Here is a 12,830-nt window from a genome sequence, read left to right as displayed (position 1 = left end):
GTGACCCCAATCTCCACAGCTTTCTGGGAAAGTGAATTCCCATGGCCCACTGGGAGAAACAAATTCTCCTCTGTTTTGAGGAGAAACTCTGCGTAAAATTAAATTCTTTTTTTTTTTTAAATTTAGAGTACCCAATTCATTTTTTCCACTTAAGGGGCAATTTAGCGTGTTCAGTCCACCTACCCTGCACATCTTTGGGTTGTGGGGGCGAAACCCACACAAACACGGGGAGAATGTGCAAATTCCCACAGTGACCCAGAGCTGGGATCGAACCTGGGACCTCGGCATCGTGAGGTTGCAGGGCTAACCCACTGCGCCACCGTGCTGCCCTAACCTCTTATTCTTAAACTGTGTCCCAGAGTTCCAGTCTCCCCACACGAGGAAACATCCTCTCAGTGTCAACTCTATCATGCCCCCTCAGTATCTTTTATGTTTCAATAAAATCGCCTCTCACTCTTCTGAGCTCTAAATGTGCAAAGTGGAGCTCATTTCAGTCGTATCCCAATGCATTAAAACAAAATGTATTACTTCAGTTCACAGCACAGCTTCAGGAATTCCAGTTTAAGATGTGAAAATAGCCGATGATTGCACCCACCAGCACGGGACATGGTATCCAAATGATGTAATCTGTGTGAGTGAGAAATTCAAACATTGGCCCACTCGTTTCCTGGTTTGTTTACAAGGGAAGGCTTGTATGTGTGCATGTAATCTGTGAGTTTGTTATTACATTTACACTGCATGGCCATCGATGGTGCAATATTTGCCTTGAAAAGATATGATATTAATAATAAACACATTAATGTATTTGTATAACATTCCTTTCACGACTATTCCCAAATGGGTGAACCCAGCATAGACGCCTGTACTAAAATAACAAACACATTTCACACACACATTTGTTAATGTGTTTGTAACTGCTATTACACAGCATGATTTCAAGGAAACTACCTCGTCTACTGCACTGCCAGGTGCAAAGGATGGTAACATGAAAACCACTACTTCCTCATCGAAGGAGGTGGCGCGATTGTCACAACAAACACGTCCAACAAGTTGAAAAGAAACCCCCTTCTTCTGCCATTTTACTGATGGAGTCAGTGTTGGGTAAGCTTCACTAAAATAGAAGCAAAGGAATTTCTCACAAAACATGTTCAAATGTTTACGAAAAACATGGAATGCTGCTAATACGTCAGCATAAACGGAGTCGTGGGCCCAAAATGAAAATCACTTATTGTCACAAGTAGGCTTCAAATGAAGTTACTGTGAAAAGCCCCTAGTCACCACATTCCAAAACCTGTTTGGGGAAGCTGGCATGGGAACTGAACCGTGCTGCTGGCCTGCCTTGGTTTGAATCGCTTCAAAGCCAGCGATTTAGCCCAGTGCTAAATCAGCCCCTATCTCAGAAGAGTCGGGAAATGAGATTCCCGCTGGTGAAATCTCGTTTTCCGCTTCCATGCCCCTCGCTGGGGACATAACGAGGTTCCCGCCCTTTCATTTCAATAAACCTAAATATAATTAAAGGGCTTCCCCACAATATGTCCCCCCCCCCGGCACTCTAAATAATCAGGTATTTAATAATAATCAATAATCTTATGAGCGTCACAAGTATGCTTACATTAACATTGCAATGAAGTTACTGTGAAAATCCCCTAGTCGTCTGGTCGGGTATACAGAGAGAGGGAATTCAGAATGTCCAATTCACCTAACAGCACGTCTTTCGGGACTTTCTGTGGGAGGAAACCAGAGCACCCAGAGGAAACCCACACAGACACGGAGAGAACGTGCAGACTCCGCACGAACAGTGAACCAAGCCGAGAATCGGGTCCCTGGCGCTGTGAAGCAACAGTGCTAACCACTGCGCTACTAAAACTTTTTTTTTTTTTAAATAAATTTAGGGTACCCAATTCATTTTTCCAATTAACAAGGAATTTAGCGTGGTCAATCCACCTACCCTGCACATCTTTGGGTTGTGGAGGCGAAACTCACGGAAACACGGGGTGAATGTGCAAACTCCACACGGACAGTGACCCAGAGCCGGGATTGAATCTGGGACCTCGGCGCCATGAGGCAGCAGTGCTACTCACTGCACCACCGTGCTTCCCACTTGTGCTACTAAAACTTGAAGTAGTCAAGGGGAACCTGCTGGGGGGTGCAGAGCTAAGTATATCCCCCAGGGGAGAGGGACATGCCTAGGCAGGCACTGCCATTCTGACACTGCGCCCTGGCACTGCCACCAGCACTGCCAACATGGGTAGTTCCCCGAATGTGTGGGGGGTTCGCAAAAACGCCTGTGTGGCCGGGAGGAAGGGGTGGTGGGGGAGGGGGGAGGGGGGTGGGGGAGGTCACGAATGTTAAAATGTTTGTTACACAGCACCATTGAAGATCAGAGGCATTCTCCTGGGGACAATTTCTCCCTCAGCCAACATCAAAATGGATCATCTGGCTGCTACCTCATTACTGTGGAACTTTCCTGTGTGCACCTTGCTGCATTTCCTACCTAACAACAGTGACTAGGTTTCAAAGTGAAATTCATCGGCTGTATAGGACTTGGAGACATCCTGAGGTCCATGAAAGGTGCTGCATAAATTAACCCTTCTTTTTGATATCCCGCGGAACTCATTTCAAGACAACTGTTGTACTGACAGCCAACCTGCGGCGTAACCCGCGACTACCACAGCCAGTCTCATCTCAAACTTGGAAATTCTTTACAAAATTAATGTCAGTCAAACAGACAGACATCCAGCACAACAGCTTGTTGGGTTAGTTCAAGTTTCATTGACAGACACAGCAAACAATGCTGCATTGCCTGATCCTCAGCCCACACAATCAAGCTTCAAGAGCAGCAGATAATGGCCATTCATACCGTTAAAATGCCTGCAATGTTCCAGTGGAATGAGTGGATCTGCTCCAGTGTCAAACTGAGCACAGAACAAATATAGGCCAAACAGTCCAACTGGACTATGAGGTGCTTCTGCCTCACTTGAGTTTCTTCCCATTATCTCAATTTATCAGCTTATTGTTCTGTTCCTTTTCTCCCTGGCTTATCTTGTTTCCCTGTAAATACATTGCCCCCCACCCCCCTCCACCCGCCGGCTATTCTTTGTGGCAGGAAGTTCCACATCCTCACCCCTCCCTGAGTAAAGGATTTTCTCCTGAGTTCTTCAGGTTGATTAGTCACTCTCCGATATCTATGACTCATCGTTTTCCCACATACCCTCAGCAGCGGTGCACCGGGAACGTTTGAGGTGCAGGAGCTCTCAGGAAATGTGTTGGCCATATCATGTTAAAATATACTAGCACGTTGTTTTCCTATGTATTCATTATTTTAGCCCCCAAACATCAGTAAAGCTGTTTTTTAAGTGAAAATTATTAGTGCCGGTCGGCGTTTTATTTCGAACTATGTGGCATTTTGAATCATTATCCATTAGCATAGCTAGAATTCCATTGTGCAACAGTTTAATTATTTCATTCAATCCTATTAAAAACATGAATGACAGAAGACTTTACTTACTTCTGACTGGGGGCTGCTGTGTGGAGGGATCGCTGCTTTTCTTGATTTATATTGATGACCTAAATCTGGATGTACAGGACACAATTTCAAAATATGAAGATGATGCAAGACTTGGAAGTATTGTGAACTGTGAGGAGGCCAGTGATGGAACTCAAGAGGATGCAGACAGGCTGGTGCAATAGGTAGACACATGGCAGATAAAATTTAATGTCAAGAAGTGTGAAGTGATACATTTAAGTCAGAAGAATGAAGAGAGGTGACATAAAATAAAGGGCACAATTCTAAAGGAAAGGCCGAGGCAGAGGGAGCTGGATGGATATGGGCATAAATCACTGAAGGTTCAGGACAGGTTGAGAAAGCAGTTTATAAATTATACTGAATCCTGTGTTTTATACATGGGGGTGCAGAGTTCAAAACCAAATAAGTTATGAAGCTTCATTAAAAAACTGGTTCAGCCTCAACGGGAAGGATGTGAAGGATTTAGAAAGGGGCAGAAAAGATTTACAGGAATGGGGGTTCTGAGGATGTGAGACTTCAGTAATGTGGATAGATTGGCAAAGCTGGGCCAGGTCTCCTTGGAGAAGAGAAGGTTGAGGGGAGATTTGTTGGACATGTTCATAACAAGCCTGGAGAGCGTAAATGGGGAGAAGCTGTTCCCATCGGCAGAAGGTCTCGAACCCGAAGGTGATTAACAAAAGAACCAGAGACGACATGAGGAAAACATCTTTATGCAATAAGCAGAATGCACTGTCTGAGCGCGTGGTGGAGACAAATTCAAATGTGGTTTTCAAAGGGGAACTGGATAATTATCTGAAGAGAAAATATTTTACTGGACGACAGGGAAAATGTCGGAGTTGGACGAGCTGAGTTGCTGTTGCAGAGAACTGACGTAGAGACAATGTGCTGAATGGCCTCCTTCTGTAACCATTCTATAATTCTGGTATAGATACATTCATGGAAGTTGATAACACATGAGGAAGAAAGAAGCGGAAGGTTACCCTGATAGAGTGATCAAGAAGGTTGAGAGGAGGCTTGTGCGGAACTTAAATACCAGCATTTGACCTGTTCCTGTGCTGTATATTCCATGTATATTCCATGTAAAGCTGCCAGCAGGAATACAAACATTCCACTGCATTTCACATCTTCAGGCCATCACAGCCAAAGAATTAATGTGGATCATTTTCTCTCCCACCCGCTCCATCCCCCTCCACAGTCTCTTGCTCTCCCCAACCCCACAGCCTTCCCCATACACTCCGTCTCTCCCACAGTCTCTTTCCCCCAACCCCCACACATTCTCTCTTTTCCACCAACAACTCACACTCTCTTCCATCCCCTGGCACACTCCCTCCCCTCACTCCCTCACACTCTCTCTTCCCACCTCCAGCTACCTCACCTGGGCTCCACACCACTGCTCCAGCTACCTCGCCTGGGCTCCACACCACTGCTCCAGCTACCTCGCCTGGGCTCCACACCACTGCTCCAGCTACCTCGCCTGGGCTCCACACCACTGCTCCAGCTACCTCGCCTGGGCCCCACACCACTGCCCCAGCTACCTCGCCTGGGCTCCACACCACTGCTCCAGCTACCTCGCCTGGGCTCCACACCACTGCTCCAGCTACCTCGCCTGGGCTCCACACCACTGCTCCAGCTACCTCGCCTGGGCTCCACACCACTGCTCCAGCTACCTCGCCTGGGCTCCACACCACTGCTCCAGCTACCTCGCCTGGGCTCCACACCACTGCTCCAGCTACCTCGCCTGGGCTCCACACCACTGCTCCAGCTACCTCGCCTGGGCCCCACACCACTGCCCCAGCTACCTCGCCTGGGCTCCACACCACTGCTCCAGCTACCTCGCCTGGGCTCCACACCACTGCTCCAGCTACCTCGCCTGGGCTCCACACCACTGCTCCAGCTACCTCGCCTGGGCTCCACACCACTGCTCCAGCTACCTCGCCTGGGCCCCACACCACTGCCCCAGCTACCTCGCCTGGGCTCCACACCACTGCTCCAGCTACCTCGCCTGGGCTCCACACCACTGCTCCAGCTACCTCGCCTGGGCTCCACACCACTGCTCCAGCTACCTCGCCTGGGCTCCACACCACTGCTCCAGCTACCTCACCTGGGCTCCACACCACTGCTCCAGCTACCTCGTCTGGGCTCCACACCATTTCTCCAGCTACCTCACCTGGGCTCCACACCACTGCTCCAGCTACCTCGCCTGGGCCCCACACCACTGCTCCGGCTGCATCGCCTGGGCCCTACACCACTGCCCCAGCTACCTCGCCTGGGCCCCACACCACTGCTCCAGCTACCTCACCTGGGCTCCACACCATTTCTCCAGGTACCTCGCCTGGGCTCCACACCACTGCTCCAGCTACCTCGCCTGGGCCCCACACCACTTCTCCAGCTACCTCACCTGGGCCCCACACCACTGCTCCAGCTACCTCGCGTGGGATCCACACCACTGCCCCAGCTACCTCACCTGGACTCCACACCACTGCTCCGGCTGCATCGCCTGGGCCCCACACCACTGCTCCAGCTACCTCGCCTGGGCCCCACACCACTTCTCCAGCTACCTCGCCTGGGCTCCACACCACTGCCCCAGCTACATCACCTGGGCTCCACACCACTGCTCCAGCTGCCTCGCGTGGGATCCACACCACTGCTCCAGCTACCTCGCCTGGGCCCCACACCACTGCTCCAGCTACCTCACCTGGGCTCCACACCACTGCCCCAGCTACCTCGCCTGGGCTCCACACCACTGCTCCAGCTACCTCGCCTGGGCTCCACACCATTTCTCCAGCTACCTCGCCTGGGCCCCACACCACTGCCCCAGCTACCTCGCCTGGGCTCCACACCACTGCTCCAGCTACCTCGCCTGGGCTCCACACCACTGCCCCAGCTACCTCGCCTGGGCTCCACACCACTGCTCCAGCTACCTCACCTGGGCCCCACACCACTGCCCCAGCTACCTCACCTGGGCCCCACACCACTGCTCCAGCTACCTCGCCTGGGCTCCACACCACTGCTCCAGCTACCTCGCCTGGGCCCCACACCACTGCTCCAGCTACCTCGCCTGGGCCCCACACCACTGCTCCAGCTACCTCGCCTGGGCTCCACACCACTGCTCCAGCTACCTCACCTGGACTCCACACCACTGCCCCAGCTACCTCGCCTGGGCTCCACACCACTTCTCCAGCTACCTCACCTGGGCTCCACACCACTTCTCCAGCTACCTCACCTGGGCTCCACACCACTGCTCCAGCTACCTCACCTGGGCTCCACACCACTGCTCCAGCTACCTCACCTGGGCCCCACACCACTGCCACAGCTACCTCGCCTGGGCTCCACACCACTGCTCTGCTACCTCGCCTGGGCTCCACACCATTTCTCCAGCTACCTCACCTGGGCCCCACACCACTGCTCCGGCTGCATCGCCTGGGCTCCACACCACTGCTCCAGCTACCTCACCTGGGCCCCACACCAATGCTCCAGATACCTCGCCTGGGCTCCACACCACTGCACCAGCTACCTCGCCTGGGCTCCACACCACTGCCCCAGCTACCTCACCTGGGCCCCACACCACTGCTCCAGCTACCTCACCTGGGCTCCACACCATTTCTCCAGCTACCTCACCTGGGCTCCACACCACTGCTCCAGCCACCTCGCCTGGGCCCCACACCACTGCTCCGGCTGCATCGCCTGGGCCCCACACCACTGCCCCAGCTTCCTCGCCTGGGCCCCACACCACTGCTCCAGCTACCTCACCTGGGCTCCACACCATTTCTCCAGCTACCTCACCTGGGCTCCACACCACTGCTCCAGCTCCCTCGCCAGGGCCCCACACCACTTCTCCAGCTACCTCACCTGGGCTCCACACCACTGCTCCAGCTACCTCGCCTGGGCCCCACACCACTTCTCCAGCTACCTCACCTGGGCCCCACACCACTGCTCCAGCTACCTCGCGTGGGATCCACACCACTGCCCCAGCTACCTCACCTGGACTCCACACCACTGCTCCGGCTGCATCGCCTGGACCCCACACCACTGCTCCAGCTACCTCGCCTGGGCCCCACACCACTTCTCCAGCTACCTCGCCTGGGCTCCACACCACTGCCCCAGCTACCTCACCTGGGCTCCACACCACTGTTCCAGCTGCCTCGCGTGGGATCCACACCACTGCTCCAGCTACCTCGCCTGGGCCCCACACCACTGCTCCAGCTACCTCACCTGGGCTCCACACCATTGCTCCGGCTACCTCGCCTGGGCCCCACACCATTTCTCCAGCTACCTCACCTGAACTCCACACCACTGCCCCAGCTACCTCGCCTGGGCTCCACACCATTTCTCCAGCTACCTCACCTGGACTCCACACCACTACTCCAGCTACCTCACCTGGGCTCCACACCACTGCCCCAGCTACCTCGCCTGGGCTCCAGACCACTGCTCCAGCTACCTCGCCTGGGCTCCACACCATTTCTCCAGCTACCTCGCCTGGGCCCCACACCACTGTCCCAGCTACCTCGCCTGGACTCCACACCACTGCTCCAGCTACCTCGCCTGGGCTCCACACCACTGCCCCAGCTACCTCGCCTGGGCTCCACACCACTGCTCCAGCTACCTCACCTGGGCCCCACACCACTGCCCCAGCTACCTCACCTGGGCCCCACACCACTGCTCCAGCTACCTCGCCTGGGCTCCACACCACTGCTCCAGCTACCTCACCTGGGCTCCACACCACTGCTCCAGCTACCTCACCTGGGCTCCACACCACTGCTCCAGCTACCTCGCGTGGGATCCACACCACTGCTCCAGCTACCTCGCCTGGGCTCCACACCACTGCTTCGGCTGCATCGCCTGGGCTCCACACCATTGCTCCAGCTACCTTGCCTGGGCTCCACACCACTGCTCCAGCTACCTCGCCTGGGCTCCACACCACTGCTCCAGCTACCTCGCCTGGGCTCCACACCACTGCTCCAGCTACCTCGCCTGTGCTCCACACCACTGCACCAGCTACCTCGCCTGGGCCCCACACCACTGCCCCAGCTACCTCGCCTGGGCTCCACACCACTGCTCCAGCTACCTCGCCTGGGCTCCACACCACTGCTCCAGCTACCTCGCCTGGGCTCCACACCACTGCTCCAGCTACCTCGTCTGGGCTCCACACCACTGCTCCAGCTACCTCGTCTGGGCTCCACACCACTGCTCCAGCTGCCTCGCGTGGGATCCACACCACTGCTCCAGCTACCTCTCCTGGGCTCCACACCACTGCTCTAGCTACCTCGCCTGGGCTCCACACCACTGCTCCAGCTACCTCGCCTGGGCCCCACACCACTGCTCCAGCTACCTCGCCTGGGCTCCACACCACTGCTCCAGCTACCTCACCTGGGCCCCACACCACTGCTCCAGCTACCTCGCCTGGGCTCCACACCACTGCTCCAGCTACCTCACCTGGACTCCACACCACTGCCCCAGCTACCTCGCCTGGGCTTCACACCACTTCTCCAGCTACCTCACCTGGGCTCCACACCACTGCTCCAGCTACCTCACCTGGGCTCCACACCACTGCTCCAGCTACCTCACCTGGGCCCCACACCACTGCCCCAGCTACCTCGCCTGGGCTCCACACCACTGCTCTGCTACCTCGCCTGGGCTCCACACCACTGCTCCAGCTACCTCGTCTGGGCTCCACACCACTGCTCCAGCTATCTCGCCTGGGCCCCACACCATTTCTCCAGCTACCTCACCTGGGCCCCACACCACTGCTCCGGCTGCATCGCCTGGGCTCCACACCACAGCTCCAGCTACCTCACCTGGGCCCCACAACACTGCTCCAGCTACCTCGCCTGGGCTCCACACCACTGCACCAGCTACCTCGCCTGGGCTCCACACCACTGCCCCAGCTACCTCACCTGGGCCCCACACCACTGCTCCAGCTACCTCACCTGGGCTCCACACCATTTCTCCAGCTACCTCACCTGGGCTCCACACCACTGCTCCAGCTACCTCGCCTGGGCCCCACACCACTGCTCCGGCTGCATCGCCTGGGCCCCACACCACTGCCCCAGCTACCTCGCCTGGGCCCCACACCACTGCTCCAGCTACCTCACCTGGGCTCCACACCATTTCTCCAGCTACCTCACCTGGGCTCCACACCACTGCTCCAGCTACCTCGCCTGGGCCCCACGCCACTTCTCCAGCTACCTCACCTGGGCTCCACACCACTGCTCCAGCTACCTCGCCTGGGCCCCACACCACTTCTCCAGCTACCTCACCTGGGCCCCACACCACTGCTCCAGCTACCTCGCGTGGGATCCACACCTCTGCCCCAGCTACCTCACCTGGACTCCACACCACTGCTCCGGCTGCATCGCCTGGGCCCCACACCACTGCTCCAGCTACCTCGCCTGGGCCCCACACCACTTCTCCAGCTACCTCGCCTGGGCTCCACACCACTGCCCCAGCTACCTCACCTGGGCTCCACACCACTGCTCCAGCTGCCTCGCGTGGGATCCACACCACTGCTCCAGCTACCTCGCCTGGGCCCCACACCACTGCTCCAGCTACCTCACCTGGGCTCCACACCACTGCCCCAGCTACCTCGCCTGGGCTCCACACCACTGCTCCAGCTACCTCGCCTGGGCTCCACACCATTTCTCCAGCTACCTCGCCTGGGCCCCACACCACTGCCCCAGCTACCTCGCCTGGGCTCCACACCACTGCTCCAGCTACCTCGCCTGGGCTCCACACCACTGCCCCAGCTACCTCGCCTGGGCTCCACACCACTGCTCCAGCTACCTCACCTGGGCCCCACACCACTGCCCCAGCTACCTCACCTGGGCCCCACACCACTGCTCCAGCTACCTCGCCTGGGCTCCACACCACTGCTCCAGCTACCTCACCTGGCCCCCACACCACTGCTCCGGCTGCATCACCTGGGCCCCACACCACTGCTCCAGCTGCATCGCCTGGGCTCCACACCACTTCTCCAGCTACCTCGCCTGGGCCCCACACCACTGCTCCAGCTACCTCGCCTGGGCTCCACACCACTGCCCCAGCTACCTCGCCTGGGCTCCACACCACTGCTCCAGCTACCTCACCTGACCCCCACACCACTGCTCCGGCTGCATCACCTGGGCCCCACACCACTGCTCCAGCTGCATCGCCTGGGCTCCACACCACTTCTCCAGCTACCTCGCCTGGGCTCCACACCACTGCTCCAGCTACCTCGCCTGGGCCCCACACCACTGCCCCAGCTACCTCGCCTGGGCCCCACACCACTGCTCCAGCTACCTCGCCTGGGCTCCACACCACTGCCCCAGCTACCTCGCCTGGGCTCCACACCACTGCTCCAGCTACCTCACCTGGCCCCCACACCACTGCTCCGGCTGCATCACCTGGGCCCCACACCACTGCTCCAGCTGCATCGCCTTGGCTCCACACCACTTCTCCAGCTACCTCGCCTGGGCCCCACACCACTGCTCCAGCTACCTCGCCTCGGCTCCACACCACTGCTCCAGCTACCTCACCTGGCCCCCACACCACTGCTCCGGCTGCATCACCTGGGCCCCACACCACTGCTCCAGCTGCATCGCCTGGGCTCCACACCACTGCTCCAGCTACCTCGCCTGGGCTCCACACCACTGCTCCAGCTACCTCGCCTGGGCTCCACACCACTGCCCAGCTACCTCACCTGGGACTATGGCCACTTTACTTTATTTGCCAATATTTATCCTTCAACCAACAGCTAGAAAACAGGTGATCTGATCAGTATCATAGTGTTATACGTGGGACCTTGCTGTGTGCAAATTGGCTTCCACATTATCTTCAATTACAACAGTGAACACTTATGAAATTCACGAGCTGTAAAATACCGTGGGACATATGAGAGGTGCTATTTAAATGCAAGTCTATCTTTTCACAGAATCTCACAATTGTTACCCTTTGGCCCATCATGTTTACAGCAGCTCTCCAAATGAGCAACTCACCCAGTGCCATTCCCCAGCCTTCTCCCCATAGCCCTGCACATTCTTCCTCTTTGAATAACAATATAATTTCCTTTTAAACGCCTCGATTTGACCTGTCTCCACCACACTCCTGGGTAGCGCAATCCAGATCCTAACGTGAAAGAGGTTTTCCTCGCGCCACCACTGCTTCTTTTGCCAATTACTTTAAATCGGTGCCCTCTCGTTCTTGATCCTTTCAGCAGCGGTTTCTCCCTTTCAGCAGCGGTTTCTCCCTGTCTACTCTGTCCAGACTGCTCAGAGTTTTGAATCAAATCTCCTCTCGGCCTTCTCTTCTCCAAGGAAAACAGTCCCAGTGATGTGTTGATGTGTTGATCCCTGTTACTGACTGAAACATTAACTTTATCTCATTTTCAAATGATTCACTCAATTCTCTCTTGCCGTGGAAAGTACATAAAAGATCGGCTTTTGTGCTTTTCATCAGGAAGCTTGCATATTGCTGCAGGCAGATATTAACAAGTTAGCTTTCATCCCCGTCATGGTGCAGTAATGGTGGCAACAGCCACATGTGGAATGAATGTTGGGCTACGGTTCTGCAGCACCGCCATGGTCATTCATCACACCCAATGTTGCCGTTAGAACGTACAGGGGAGAGAAACACTCCCACCCAATGATAAATGAGGAAACAGTTTGGTGAGCTGAAATATTGAGCTGAATTCTCCGGTTCCCAAGCCACGTGTTTCTCGACCGCGCGCTGCTGTCTGGAGGCGGGGACAGCACTGAAAACAAAGCCAACTTCTCGCCAACCTCCTCGTTGCTGATTTCAAATTCTGTGATAAATCAGCTCCTTCCCTTTTTAGGTTGAAGATGTTGCCTAAAAATTCACCCCTAAAAACATCTTCCAATTTCCGATCCGGTCAACAACTGTCTCTGAATAACCCTGCATCTTTTGCCATGTCTTGGGCTGGATTCTCCGTTCCTGCGGCTAAGTGCCAGCTCAAACAGAGAATCCGCGGGAGGTTCACGTCAAAAGAATCAGCTCAAACCCCTCATGATTCCGGTATTGGTGAGGGGCGAGCACCGGCGGATTATGTATAGAATGGCCGGGTCCCGGGCCGTGCATGCGCACGGCTGACATCCTGCAGCGGTCGCGCCGTAAAATATGGCGCCGGCTGTGCACGGTCTCAATCTGCCAGCCGCAATCCCATAACCCACCCCTTGGCCAACCCCTACCAGCCCCCCCAGCCTTCGCAGAAGCCCCCCGGCAAGTGGCACGGATCCCAGCTGAATGTGGTGGTACTGAATAAAGTCCGCAGCCGACACACTGGGTTCACGACTTGGGTCTACTGGAATGTGGA

The 12,830-nt window shown here is 56.0% G+C and overlaps 1 long non-coding RNA gene across 8 annotated transcripts in view; it reads right to left on the bottom strand.

Annotated features, from left to right (window-relative positions):
- The window catches only part of LOC140425435 (uncharacterized), a 153,710-nt gene that overhangs the window by 92,476 nt on the left and 48,404 nt on the right, over positions 1-12,830 (bottom strand). The window contains exon 5 of one of the 8 annotated variants that reach the window (XR_011947859.1): positions 3,509-3,573. The exons of the other annotated variants lie outside the window; for them this stretch is intronic. This is a non-coding gene — a long non-coding RNA (uncharacterized lncRNA). The remainder of the gene's footprint in view (positions 1-3,508; positions 3,574-12,830) is intronic. 8 annotated transcript variants of the gene reach the window in all.

This window comes from Scyliorhinus torazame, chromosome 6, assembly GCF_047496885.1.
Source record: "Scyliorhinus torazame isolate Kashiwa2021f chromosome 6, sScyTor2.1, whole genome shotgun sequence".
Lineage (NCBI taxonomy): Eukaryota > Metazoa > Chordata > Chondrichthyes > Carcharhiniformes > Scyliorhinidae > Scyliorhinus > Scyliorhinus torazame.
This window is presented reverse-complemented; position numbering and strand designations above follow the sequence as displayed.